General features: G+C 51.1%; 1 protein-coding gene across 1 annotated transcript in view; it reads left to right on the top strand.

The window, feature by feature from the left end:
• The first annotated feature begins 3,471 nt into the window (after nt 1–3,471).
• Nucleotides 3,472–13,064, top strand: part of SIK1 (salt inducible kinase 1) — a 38,481-nt gene continuing 28,888 nt past the window's right edge. The window contains exon 1 of the mRNA XM_035315920.1: nt 3,472–3,506. The gene's annotated coding sequence lies outside the window, so the exon portion shown is untranslated. The remainder of the gene's footprint in view (nt 3,507–13,064) is intronic.

Below are 13,064 nucleotides of genomic sequence, written 5' to 3'. Positions count from 1 at the left end.
GTACAATAGCTGTTCTGACAGCCCGGCACACCCCACTTCAGTGGTTTAAAGCTTTCTTTGTACTGGGTTTGTTCTTCTAGTGCTAATGACCAGGTTGCCATAAATAGGCACTAAATAGGTCTGGACGCAGTAAAGGGAAGTGTAGGTCAACGTTAGCTCTTCTGTTGTCCTTCAGATCTCTGTATCAAAGACATTCACAAAGAAAAGGGAAGGTGTATTTTCAAATTCTGCCCCTTTTAGATATCGAGGGGGAAACTGAGGCATGAAAAAGTGGTGTGGCTGCGAGTCACACAGCACGTTTCTTGTCAGGGCAGGATGGGGATGAGGAGAGACGTGGGCTCCAAACAGCAAGGCATCACCCTACGGGGCAAAATAAGCCCCCACTGAAACCGTAGGTTACTGGGTGGGTGAGGGACACGAAGCCATCTCATGGAGGTTGGTGCCTGCAAGGGCACAGCTCTCTGATTTACAAGCCACGCACGCCAACTCGAACCAGATGGGGAGGACATGAATGTGACTGGTTGTACCCGTGGGGGCATTGCCAGGCACTGCCACTGTCTGCCAGCCCCCCGTGGGTCTACATTTAGCCTGCAGCAACTTAGGAAAGACCCAGAGGGGAAGAAAGAGCAGGAGAAGTTGCCCTGCAAGGGATATCAGCTGCTCTTCTCCACCCTCGGGGGGTCGAGCTCAGTTCACATGGGTCTGGTGTTTGTGAAACACCCTGCACTGGCTGCCCAGGCCCGGAGCACCCTGTTCCTCTCCTCTTTCTAAGAAACGAGCCCTCCCTCTGTGCGCTCCCTGCTCAGCACTTCCCTGCTGGGAATGCCACTGCTGCCGGGCACTTGGGTGACATCTGCCCTGCGTGGCGAGCAGCTGAGCCTGATCAAAGTTCTCCGGAGCAAGGCAGATGCGGTGTCACGTACAAAAGCCTGCTTTCCAACTAGGGCAGGCTGGTGTGGAGCCCAGGGTGTGACCTTTTCTGCGTGGCATGCTCCCATGTAATGTGACCCGGTGTCATCGCGCTGCCGGGCGGCGTTGCGACAGGGCTTGCTGGCCTTTCAGTTGTGCAGGCGTCTGGGATGTTGCATTCCTCCCCCGGACCAAGAGACCGCTGGTAAACCACACAGGATGCCAACCAAACCGGGCTATTCTTCGTGTTATGTTGCTTCAGATGCAAGTATTTGACCTTACCTCACTTTTCTTTTTGAAAAGGGAGCTTGTTTCTTAGGAAAGATTGATTTGATTCTTAGGTTTTGGAGTAAATCTGGTATGAATCCACCCGTTATTCCTTGGTGCTGCCCATCCTTCCCACCCGAACAGGGCAGCTGCTGTAGTGGCTGGGCTACACGTCTGTCAGCCAGGCAGGGAGTCTGAGCCGTGCTCTGTGCTCCTGCACAGCCTCTTGGGCAGCCGTCCCAGAGCAGGGACACTTCTGGGACGCAGGCTGTGTACCCCGTGTAAATCAGTTTACCACACACGGGGAAACAGCTCTGTTCTTTAGCACATCAGCCCTAGTGGGAGGCAATCCGGTGTGAAGCGCTTGCATTAAGATGAAATCGCTTCTTTTCCAGTATCTCACTTCACCCTAATCCTAATTGTTCTGGTTTGAGCCTGTGCTAGCCTGTAGAGAGGGGGAAATGCCAAGAGGTGGAAATTCAGCTCTGAATCTGTTTCTGCTGCAAGAATCAGGTCCCTGGCTTCTCGCCCTCGGCAGAGTACTTGACAGTGGTGCGAAACAGCAACATTTCTTCCTCCTAATTCCTCTACCTGCACCTTGGACTGTAACAAAAACAGGTTCGCTTTGGGTGTTAGAGAAACAAGATGGAAATGACAGTATCTTTGCTAGAAATTTAAAGGCAGGAATATCCAGAAAACAGAGAGAGCAAGTCAACACTTACTTCGAAGCTGCCTTCCAGAGAACTGAAGCCAAGAATTTAGGATTTGTAATTTCTTCAGTCAAATATAAATTCATGGGCTCAATACAAATAAAAATAGGGAATAGGGGTCAGCTGAATAAAATAGCGTGACTTTTGGAATCTAGATGGTCAAATAAAAAATTGTTGTTAGCATTCTGGTCTAAAAGAAATCAATGAATACAATGCTCATTTTACTTAGGTGGCCAATTTCTACGATTTACAAGTCTTACTTTCGAAAGTCAGCACAGCTCCTGGGAAAGGATTCGTGCTTTTTATTTTTGCTTCACATCGTTATCTAAATTGTGTCTGCAGCTTTTTAGTTATTGGTGATAGCGATGTGTCTGTAAGTAGCCTGGCTTGACTCCGGGATTGCAGGCAGGGTTTGCAATGGTAGCACTTTGGAAAACCTTCCTTTTGACCTCCAGATGCAATTAGCTGTGGTATCAATGAGAGATGTACTCGGAACAAGCATCCCCTCCGAGAACAGCTGCAATGAACAAGCAGAAATTTCTGAGACAGCACAAGCTTGTAAGCCCTTCCACAAGGCTGTTGAATGACAGCAGGTTGAAAGTATGTAATGAGAAGCACGGGTTCACTGACTAAGCATCCCTACAGGGACCGAGGCTTAATCCCTCCACAGACTGTGCCCTCTCACCCCACTCAGAAGCAGGAGGAATGACAGGCTCTACAGGAACGACATAATTAAGAGTAAGGTTGATGTACTGCGAGATGTGAGCGACGCAGAGCTTGCCTTCTCGCTGACCTGCCTAGAGCAGGCCAGTCCATCAACCAGGCCACTGTGCAGAGTCCTTGACTCGTCCCCAGCCCCTTGCTCCTCTCGTCTGGGAGGCCAGCGAGGGCTGCCTCGCAGCACAGTGCAGTACAGAGGCAGGTGGAGCTCACCTTGCCAAGTGCTCCCCTGCTCGTATGCATGCCGAGATGCCCTGGGTGAGGCTTCCTTTCCGTACAGCTGCAATATTGAAGTCTTAACCCTAAAAAGAAATCTGAGTAAGGAGCTAGAAGGTAAGCCTGTTGTAAATCATGGCACAAAGTACCGTTCACTTGGCTGAGACAGCTAATTCCTGCTGCCACGGCCAGCGCTAGGAGCTTCTGCAAATCCTTCCCTGGAAGGAGTCACAGTGGTGAGAATAAGGTTCCTGTGCACATGCAGGGCCATTTCCCTCACAGTTAGCAGCTCAGAGTATCACAGCTCTGCTGCAGGAGTTGCACGTGAGTGTGCCAAGGTCATCTGGAGAGCACGTGCACAGCTATGAGGGAAGAGGGGCAGGCTGCGTACTGATTTGTACAATCCATGCTAAGAAACCTGTTTCATGGATGTTTCGATCCAGGCTGGGTCGTATGACAACACCTCCTGAGTATGTACCTGCATAACACCACAGGCATTGCCCCGGCATCTCCTTGGCATCATCCTGGCATCACCTCAGCATCCCAGCAGCTGAAAATGACTGCACAGTCTCCCTCGCTGCTGGGGATACCCTGAGAGCTGCACGACTGCCAGCTGCAGTGGGGCGCTGTGAATACCCCGTGCCAACATCCCCTCCTGCCTCCCCCCGGCCTCTGCCCTCCGTGCTCATGCTCTTTGGCGAGGGGGCTGCATGGCAGAGGAGGCACCGCTCACATTTGTCTGGCAGCTTTGTAAGGAGAGGGCTGTGATGACCCTGCTCATTCATCAGGCGCTTGATTTCAGGCTGGTCCCATCTGCGCTGCTTTTATTATTATTATTTTTTTTCCTCCCTCTGCTCAGCTCAGCCTGCTTCGGGAGAAGTGGCACGTAGGCACATACGTCCTTGCGCACACTATACTTGTATAAACTCCATCAGGAAGTCATCTGGCCAAACTTTCCAGGCGCTGCTTTTAACTCTTCCCTAGGCGGGCTCGTATTGGCAGCCCGGGGATTTCCAGGGAGCATGGCCACGTGTCTTCATCCTCTTGCTCTGTTTATTGATTCCCACCGCCGGCCTTCCTACAAGCCCCGAGCACGTGGCAGGGCAGCTTTACACCCATCCTACTCAGAGTTCCCACCAGAAAGCCGTCCCCCACAGCTGCACGGGGCTTTGCAATAAAACCCTGCCTCGGCTTTCCTGCGGGGTGAGATAGCAAAAGCCAGTGCCCAAAAAGCTACCGCGGCAGAGGCTGCCCTGGCAGGGCGGCAGGAAGGGGCGCTGGTGGGGCAAGGCTGTCCGCGGGGGCAAAAAATGCAGCAGAAGGGTGTCCTTACCAGGCACGTGAGCAGTGAATTAAGTTCTCACAGCCCTTAAATGTTTACTGTGGTGAGGGAAAGATAACAATAACAAAAACCCTTAATAAGTGACCCTGTCTGCAACGGAGACGTGTCTTGCTGTATGTCCCGCTCTGCACAGAGGCATGATTACACACCCACAGACGCACATCAGCGTGCATATAGACATCCCAGAGGTCTGAGAAAAACCCTGTGAGACTGCTCACATAGGGTAAAGGCTGCCATTCCTCCCCGCGATGTGTGGACGAGGAGATTTCCTAAGGTTAAATGCAAGATTACAGTCATCCCGTTTTGTCGGTGCCTATTAACTGACCGTTGCCAGATATCTGTGTCTCTTACAAGCTTTTGGAGCCTCCTGGAATTGCTGGAACTTGTATCCCGTGCAGGTGGATATGGGATGGGGATGTCTGAGCTCGTTTGGCCAGCAGTGCCAGCCATATCTTGGCTCCATCTGACTTCGGTGTGAATACGGAGCGTGTGTCAGAGCCACAGATCTCTGCTGGAGAGGTGCCACCAATGGCGCTGTTGTCTCTCTTGACTTTCACTGCCATAAAACAGCCCAGAAGTTGACTGTTTATACATGAAGTTGTTCCCCAGCTCGTAGGCATTTGGGTGTTCGGTGGGTATTCGTTCATCTTTTTCTAGTGTTACAAAACCGTGAGATGGTAAAACAGATTCAGTGTGAAGCTCTTGATTATTCTCCCAGCTTCAAGGGAGTAATTCCGATGAATTAACTTCATTAAAGTCAATTCAGGTAGCCTGATGTTAACTTTGCCTTCTTTATCAGATTTCCAGGCTTCTGTGTGAGACAGAGGGGCGTGCATCTGCACTCAGCCTTGCTGGGACAGCTGCAGTATAGAAGGGAGTCAACGGCCAGGCATTCCCGAAAATCTAGGGATGACTTTTAGGGCAGACTCATCCTCTGCAGAGATGATTCCCCTTCTCGAACAGCTGCTCAGTGCACCACAGACAGCAAAGGAGCCTTCTGTTTCAGGCTCCTCCTGAAATCCATCAGATTCAGACCGCGACTGCTCACTTGGAGTTGGAGGTATTAATAGTGCTCCCCGCTCGGCTCCTCTCCTGCAGTCGGAGGAATCAATCAAGCTCTTTTAATTCCTCAAGGAGGTGGGGAAGCTCTGAGAGCTGAGTGACATCCAGGCTGTTGACCATGCACAGTGTTCCCATTTTCTTTCCATTTGTGTCTCCAGATCTTTTGCCAACCTGTGTTATTGCTGTCTCCTCAGCTGGAGGTTCGTTAAGTGTGACTTTTGCCCCAAAATCTAGACTCGGTTCCCTCACCCTGGCAACTCATTGTACCCTGAGTCTTTGCGTGGTGAAGGAGAGAGGTGGGGGTGTTCGGAGGTGTCCTCACAGAAGGTGATCTCCGTGCATTTGGGTATCTCTTCTGAGACAGGGGAAGCAAATCAGGCCCTGGAGTGACCTGGGTGGTGGTCTCGGCTCATTCCTGGGACTGATTTGCTTTGTCTGTCTCAGGTCAGTGCAGGGATAAATCCCTCTAGCCGAGCTTTAGACGTAAGCCTAAAGCAGGAAGAAACTGGCTCATTTCTGTCTGCAATCATACATAAACTCGTTCTTGCACTGCAGACCTCGGGGCAGGCTTCCAGAAAAGGCTTCCAGCGTGGCCAGCTTAGTGTGCAGAAGGTAACATTATGGGCAGCCAGGAGAGAAGGTATCCTTGTGGGTATGCTTCCCCTTCTGTGACAGAGCCTTTAGGACTGAATGTCCGATATTTAGGAGGTGAAAGGATGAACAGTGCTAAGTCCTGACCTTGCTGTAACCTGTGGAGAAGCAACAAAGATTCCCTTTAACCATGTACGGCGTAAACAGCAAGGAACACACACGTAACAAAATTAGAAAGGAATCTGATAGATAGCCCCAAAGATAAATGCCACTTTAGGCAATGTTACTTCAAACTGTTGACCGAAGCACCATTCAGGGAGGAACTGTGAGGTCTAAGTGCCTCTCTGCTTCTGGGTAGGATAAGGTGTCATGTAAAATGTGTTTTGTGTTCCTGTTTTATCTCCCACTCTCCACTTTCCGCCAATGGGAACACGCACACCGAAAGCATTAAAAACAGACCGCAGTGAGCTTGCTTCACCAGCACATCTCCACATCAAAGGCATCGCTGGAGTCTATTGATTCTGGCAGAATCACAGAAACTGGCGATGTCGTTAGTGAGAAATCATGCACTCTTCTGTTGATTTCAGGCAAAGAAAAGAAAAAAAAAAAGAAAGAAAAAGAAAAAAGCTCGACCATGTGCAAATATTCACGCTGCAAAGAGGCTGATAAATCGCAAAATGTTTCAGTTGTCTCCCTCAGTGCCAGTAAACAGACAAGGATGCTTTTATTGACGAACGGCAGAGCTTTAGCTTACTTGATGTTATGAAAAGCTGCCCTATCTAACTTCTAAGTTTTGTTTTCGCTGTTTGTGAATAACATGGGACAGCTCTTATCTGACCTATTGTTTACTTCCTATTTCTGAAGTGAATGCACCCCATGCCAGTGAACTCTGTTGGCACACAGTGCGAATTTGCTCAAAAAGTGGGGATTTTATTGATGACGCTGGGACAGAACCCCAGATCAGGTCAGGGAGCAGTCCAGGCAGATTTACCTCCAGTGCTGACGTACCTTACTTGCAGTCTCCTTGGAAAATCAACTTCTGATTGAAAGATCCACCAACCACTTTGAAGAAAAGCACATTTCCCTTTTAATTTTGCCTCGTAAGTATGATATCGTTGCATTTGTATACTGCTTCACCACAGGGAGCAAAAGCATCTGCTGAAAATAGCTCTGTGATATAAGACCCGTATTAACCTTGTGACTCAGAGCAAAACCTGGGGAAGGCATAGATCAAACCTCACACTAGGAGGAACTGTTTCACACTCCTCTGCTTTTGGTATTTGTAAGATTTTTGACTCTTCCTTGTCTGCATCCTGCAAATGAAGGGCTTCCAAAACACCAAAGAGTTAAGGTGTTTTTAAAAGATGTCTGCATGCAGGTAGAGGATGTGATTAATGCATGTCTGTTCCACAGGCTTGCTTTGTTCAGCTGGGGTACAAAGAAGGGTGCTGCTCACCCAGAGAGTTTGCAATCTCCCTGAGCACAGCCACCACCAACCAGTGGTGCAATAGTTCATGGGCTTTGCTTGGGGAGATGCGTGTGGCTTTACTGTGTTGACCCAAAGCAGCCCAGGTTGGTAAAACACTCCCGTTGCACAAATGGCTAATATAACAGCTAATATAATGGCTGGCATTCACATTCCTCAGGTGCGGGCTCTGCTGGTGGCTGCTGAGCCTAAGGGCAGTGCTCTCCTCCTGCCTACCAAGGCACCGCTGCTCCTTCCCACTGCCTTGCTCACAAGCACTGGTCTTAACCTGCAGGACATCATGATGACCCAGCATCTCCTTCTCTGGGTGAAGAGTATCTGCCCGGGTATCTAATTATAGAGGGATGGAAAAATGCCCACGAAAGGTTGAGGATAAGTTTTCCAATACGTAGCACAAGAGTAATCAATACTTGCATCAATACTTAATTAATCTACGTGAAGTGGAACAGCTTCAGCAGGAGGGAATGAGATCGTCTCTTCCAGCCCCAGCATGCTCTGCAGTCTCACGTGGGATGGGGAATGTGGGTTTAAATGCTTTTACTCGGACGTTTCAATTCTTGAACCGTTGGATACGAGGATGCTGCTGCCAGGAAGGCTTTGAGAGGACTGACCCTTAGCTTATGAGAAGTAACACCTTAGTTCCTCTGGAAACCTAACCCCAGGTTCTTAACCCCTCAGTAGAAATCCACTGGGATCGGTGTGAGTCTTCTTTGACCTCAGGGAACATTCAGGCTGGCCTCTGGTGAAGGCATTTACCTCACGGCCACTAAGCCAGGCCCTGGAGGTCTCGTACCCCGCCTTGTAAAGAACTGCAGTTTCAGCCAGAGGCTGCAGCGCTGCCCAAAGACCAGCCTCCATCGGTACATACTCCCTGCTGTCCCAGCGGCTGTTCAGCCAAGGTATTCGCAATGTTCCCTATGAGATATTCATTTTCGGGCACCTCCCCACAGGGACATCAATGGTGTGACTCAGTGACATGGAAAGCTTGCTGGGAAGTGGGGGAGAGTTGTCCACCACACACAAGCTGTGACATAAGTGGTGGGCAAGAAAAAAACAACTCCTCCTCTGTTGCAAGAGAGGTGAAGGTTTCAGCTCTTGGTTCCCCTAACGGTGACTAAGCTGTTCCCTCCATCCAGCCCCCAGCGACCAGTGAATGGAGAGACCGAGCTGCCCTGTGTATTCCTGTAAACCAGCCGGCTTTCGGTAATCCCGTTCGAGGCTTCTCAGAAGGCGGCTGTCAGTGTGTTGTTTTCACTAAATACATGGAGTGCAGATTGAGTTGCATTGCAGCCACCCTTTCTTTTCTTATTAAGCACTTCCCATAGGCAATCCCTTTGTTTAGCTGATGGGAAGGTAAATGTGTCTCACTCTTAACTCTTATGTGCCTATGTTTAAAGTTTGGGTCTTGCTCCTGACCTGTGGTATGGCTTAATACTCCTTTGCCTGAAACGGGATACTGCCAATACAGATTTTCACTTATGTAGATAATTAAGGTTTTCAGGACACTTTCTTTTTTTTACATAAAATCTCTCTGCTGTTAACGACAGCTCCGATTTTAGAGCACGGTATCTCCTCCCGTGTGCCTCAGTCAAAATGGCTGCCCTGAGTCACGTGCGTGCCCTGGGACAGGGGTGCTGACACATGGGCCCGTCCAGGAAAAGCCCTTCCAGAACGGCTCCAGGAACCACTTTTAAAAATCAAAGAGCCTAAATCCACTCCGGTGGTCTGCGTGGGTTCAACAAATGACCCAGATTGAAGAGATGCCCACCACACTGACAACCCTTCCTAAATGATTTGTGTTTCTCAGCTTTTAATGGACCACGAGTGGTTCATGTCTACCCTAGGTTTCTCTTCATCATGTTTCTCTAAACATGACGAAGGTTCATCAGATAGCTGAAATGCATTACAGGAAGGGGCTCAGACGTCGCCGTGATAAGCAAACATGAGAGCCTGCTCGGAACACAATAGAGGCTTCAGTTTGTTCCTAAATTATTCATCTTCCCCCAGGAGCGGCGTTACAGCACTGCCGTGGGTGCTGAGGGAGCACGGCCTGTTCCCAGCAGGGCGGCCATCCCCTCCCTGCAGCACCTCCAGATGGGATCATGGCTCAGCTCGGCCCGGCCCCTGTGGCACAAGGCATCGCTGCCCAGCCATGCGAGAGGGGCCCCCTCCCTGGAGCCCTCAAAGCCATGTCCTTGGACCCGGTGAGCAGGCTGGCAGCACCGCTGAAAACAGCCCTGTTTGTTGCCTCAGGCTTCCCACAACCACTTTTTTACCTGTCTGTTGCCTGCTTACCTACACAGGGGGTGACGAGCCAGGACTTGGAGCTCACAGCCCTGCAGACCATGTGTCCTCACCACATTTCTCCAGCACCTTTAAAGGTGTTTCAGCGCAGTCTCAGCAGAACATCTCTTGCAACCGAGGATGCAAGCCATGGGTGGCCTCTGCAGACTGCTGGGGGAACAGGAGGTGTTGGGGGGCTCTTATGTGTTTGAGCCTTTTGCTAAGAAGGGGGTTAGAGAAGCCCAGTGGAGGCAATGAGTTGGGATATAGGATGTGCAGTGATCTGTAGGAGGAGGCACTGTGGGAGAAGTGAACTTACAGCCAAAAGAAAAGGGCAGCAGCATTCACAACTCGTAGATAAATAAACACCCGTGCATCGCATGCATGTGTTTGTGCTTGTGGTACATCCCTAAAAGCGAAATCGTCCTTGCAGAATAAGAACCCCCAGTGCCTCTTCTCCACTGAGGTTGTCAAGAGATCCTTCAGCCAACAGAGCAGGAGACAGAAAAGCTGGGCTGGTTTGCTAGTATAGAGCTGCAAGAGAGGAAAGGGGTTGAGCAATGAACTGCAATTACACTGGGACATTTTTCTCAGAGATACTCATACCCATAACTGCTGTCTGTCACTGAACTGAACTGTATTTCCCCTTTGCCCACTGGGTCATGTTAAATATGCCCGGGCTGCGTCACCCCCTTGACAGACAGCACTGGAGATGTTTTGGAGCGCATGGGGTGCCCAGGAGGCTGCAGGTAGTTGGAGCCCCACTGCGTCGGGATGCCCTGTGATGGGTCCTGGTGCTCAGCTTGGCCATGAAGGGGCCCTGGCTGCAAGGAAGGGTGTTATCAGACAAAGTAACTCCGGGGAATAAATGGTGCCTCTTGACATAGCTCTCCCATCATGAGACACCGTGACAGCAGCAGGCTGGTAAGAGGGAGAAATAAATGCATCCCCAACAACAGGACCCAGAATGAGATGAAGAGAACAAGGCAGGAGGAAATACACAGAGGAGGCAATGGGGTGACCTTCATGCTGCTCCGCTTCTCTTTCTTCTGTCGTGTGGTAATGCCGTTAATTAGGAAACGTGAATCTGTGGTGCTTTCCCACTGCCCCCTCCCTGGGGAGCTGTTGCAGCTCCTTGCAAGACGTCGTCTTTCTCAACAGATTCCCCTCCAGCCCCGCATTTACAAGTGCCGAGGGCTGTGGCAATCGAGCGATCGAGCACTCTCCCTGCCGGTGTTTTCTCCCCTGGCCTCACGCTGACCCCCGGGGTTATCTGACAAGACTTCTGTCAGACGTCAGCCGGAGCAGGACTTGGCACGGAGACGGCACCGCAATACAGGAAGGCGTTGCACTTGTGCTGCCGAAGGTGGGGAGCACAGCCCTGGCTCCGACGGTGCTTCAAACCACCCGTGGCTGCGGTGCCTGTTGGCACAAAGAGTTGCGGCTACAAAACTGCCAGTAGCTGATGGGTGCCTGCTTCACCTCGCCTCATCTGCAGGGTGCGGGACACTCTCTGAAGAAACAGCTTCCCTCTGGTTTAACAGCCTCAAGGGACGGGCTGATTCACCCCGCTCTTGCAGCACGCGGTGCAGCGGGGAGGTTATCGGGCTGGGAGAGCCCTGCCGCGGGCTCAGCTCCCCGCTGCCCTGGTGGGTCACTGCGCTGGTGTTGCAGCGAGGTGCTGAGTCACCAGCGTGGGCTCTGAACTCTGCCCCTGGATGTGGCGGGCAATGGCCAAATGTCACGCAGGAGCTTCGTGGTGCAGAGAGGGGTCATCCTCCCCGGGCGCCTGCCCTGCGTGAGTGCAGGGCTGGCTAGCTGCCTGGCACAGGGGATGCTTGACTGCAAGGTCCCAGCCCTGCACCTGAGAAGTGCATACAGACAAAAACGGGCTCACCCCAGGCAGATGGGTGCTAGTTGGGGAGGTGGGGGACAGTCCCGATAAGGGAAGTCATAGCCAGGGGTACTGGCTTCCACAGCAAGCTGCACAAAGCAAGTGCTCCCATCCCTGTGGATCCCACTGCTCCGTGGGCAGGTAGAGCTGTCACCTGGCTTGGTACCACCTCCAGGACCCCCTGGAGCACTGGCTGCAGCCCCCAGCCCCATGGGCCTGCACGACCCTCCTGGACTGGCTGCTGGAAACTGAAATTTCAGTTCTGCTGGAAGCCTTCCAATTTCAACATTTATTTTTCTTCCTTGAAAGAAGGCAAAGGGGGAAGTGAGCTGGGGAGGGGGGCAGGGGGTTAGTTGCAGCGGCATGCAGCGGTCTCACCAATGAATCCTGACACTTTGTTTTTGTTCAGGCTTCTCAGAAATGCTTATTTGGGAACGGGGCATTTTCAAATGTCATATTTGGATGGAAAATGCCTTATCTAGTAATAATAGCTAACCTTCCTCCAGCCTGAGACGCCTGAAAAAAATCTCACTTGGCTTGGCTCCACGCAGCTGACGGCCGACCCCCTTCCAGCCCTATGGCTACAGGGGGCACAGGCCCCTTGGTGCCCAGGGTCCCTGCAGGTTGCCAAGGGCTTGCACTTGGAAAGGGGGCTTGTCCCCACTGCTGGGAGGGCTAAAGGACATGCTGCAACTATCCTGCATGCTTTGGAAGCCCGGGTTTGAAAGCAGCGGTCGAGCCCTGCTTGATTAAATGCTCGCTGTGTTCCCAGGACTGGGCTGCTGCTCCTCAGCTAACTGGGAGTAAATCACAGGCAATTAGCGATTTGTCTGAGGTGCTCCTTGACTCAGAGCCCTGTAGCGAAGTCCTACATTACTCATTAGACCACACATCCTCCTTCCTCTCCGGGTGGCATCCGAGCAGCCTCGTCAGGGTGGAGGGAGCACAGCGATGTCACTTCACGTTTATCTAGGAAGAAGTTTCCCACACTCCTTCGTGGCTCTTTTTGTTTTGATTCTGAGATTTTTTTTTTTTCTGAAGAGTTAAAATAAATCTCAAACTGCAGCAGCAGCACTTTTTTGAACGCAGTGTTTGTTGCTAGATAATCCATCGAGGGAAACATGTTAAAAAGTAGTGCAGCATATTTGTCACCAGTCCAGAGCTGGCTGAACAAGGCTGATCCAGTACTTAAAATGTGGTGTGACATTTATGCATGGCGTAAAGCACTTGCGGTCACTTGGAGCTTGTGACCACTGCTTTTCTTTCTGGACACAAACTGCTCCTCTCGGCCTTTCTCTCCAACCCTTCAAGCTGTTATGGCACTGGTAAAACCCAGCTTCTGTTCTGCTCGCTCTGTGCTGCTCCAAAAGTGTGGGCTGACGGGGGACACCTCCTGCCCCAAACTCCCTGCTGCTACCTGAACATCTCAGCTGGCCACACCAGCACAGCCTGACAAGCACTGAATCATGTCCCAGTCAGTGCCCAGCCCAGAATTTGGGAATCTGAGAAGAAAGGTTTATCCTTTCACGCTTTCTTTCCCTTAAAACCACTTTAAAGCAAATGCGTCTGTCTTTAAAAATGTGG

The sequence above is a fragment of the Oxyura jamaicensis genome, chromosome 1 (genome assembly GCF_011077185.1).
Source record: "Oxyura jamaicensis isolate SHBP4307 breed ruddy duck chromosome 1, BPBGC_Ojam_1.0, whole genome shotgun sequence".
NCBI classification, from domain to species: domain Eukaryota; kingdom Metazoa; phylum Chordata; class Aves; order Anseriformes; family Anatidae; genus Oxyura; species Oxyura jamaicensis.
This window is presented reverse-complemented; position numbering and strand designations above follow the sequence as displayed.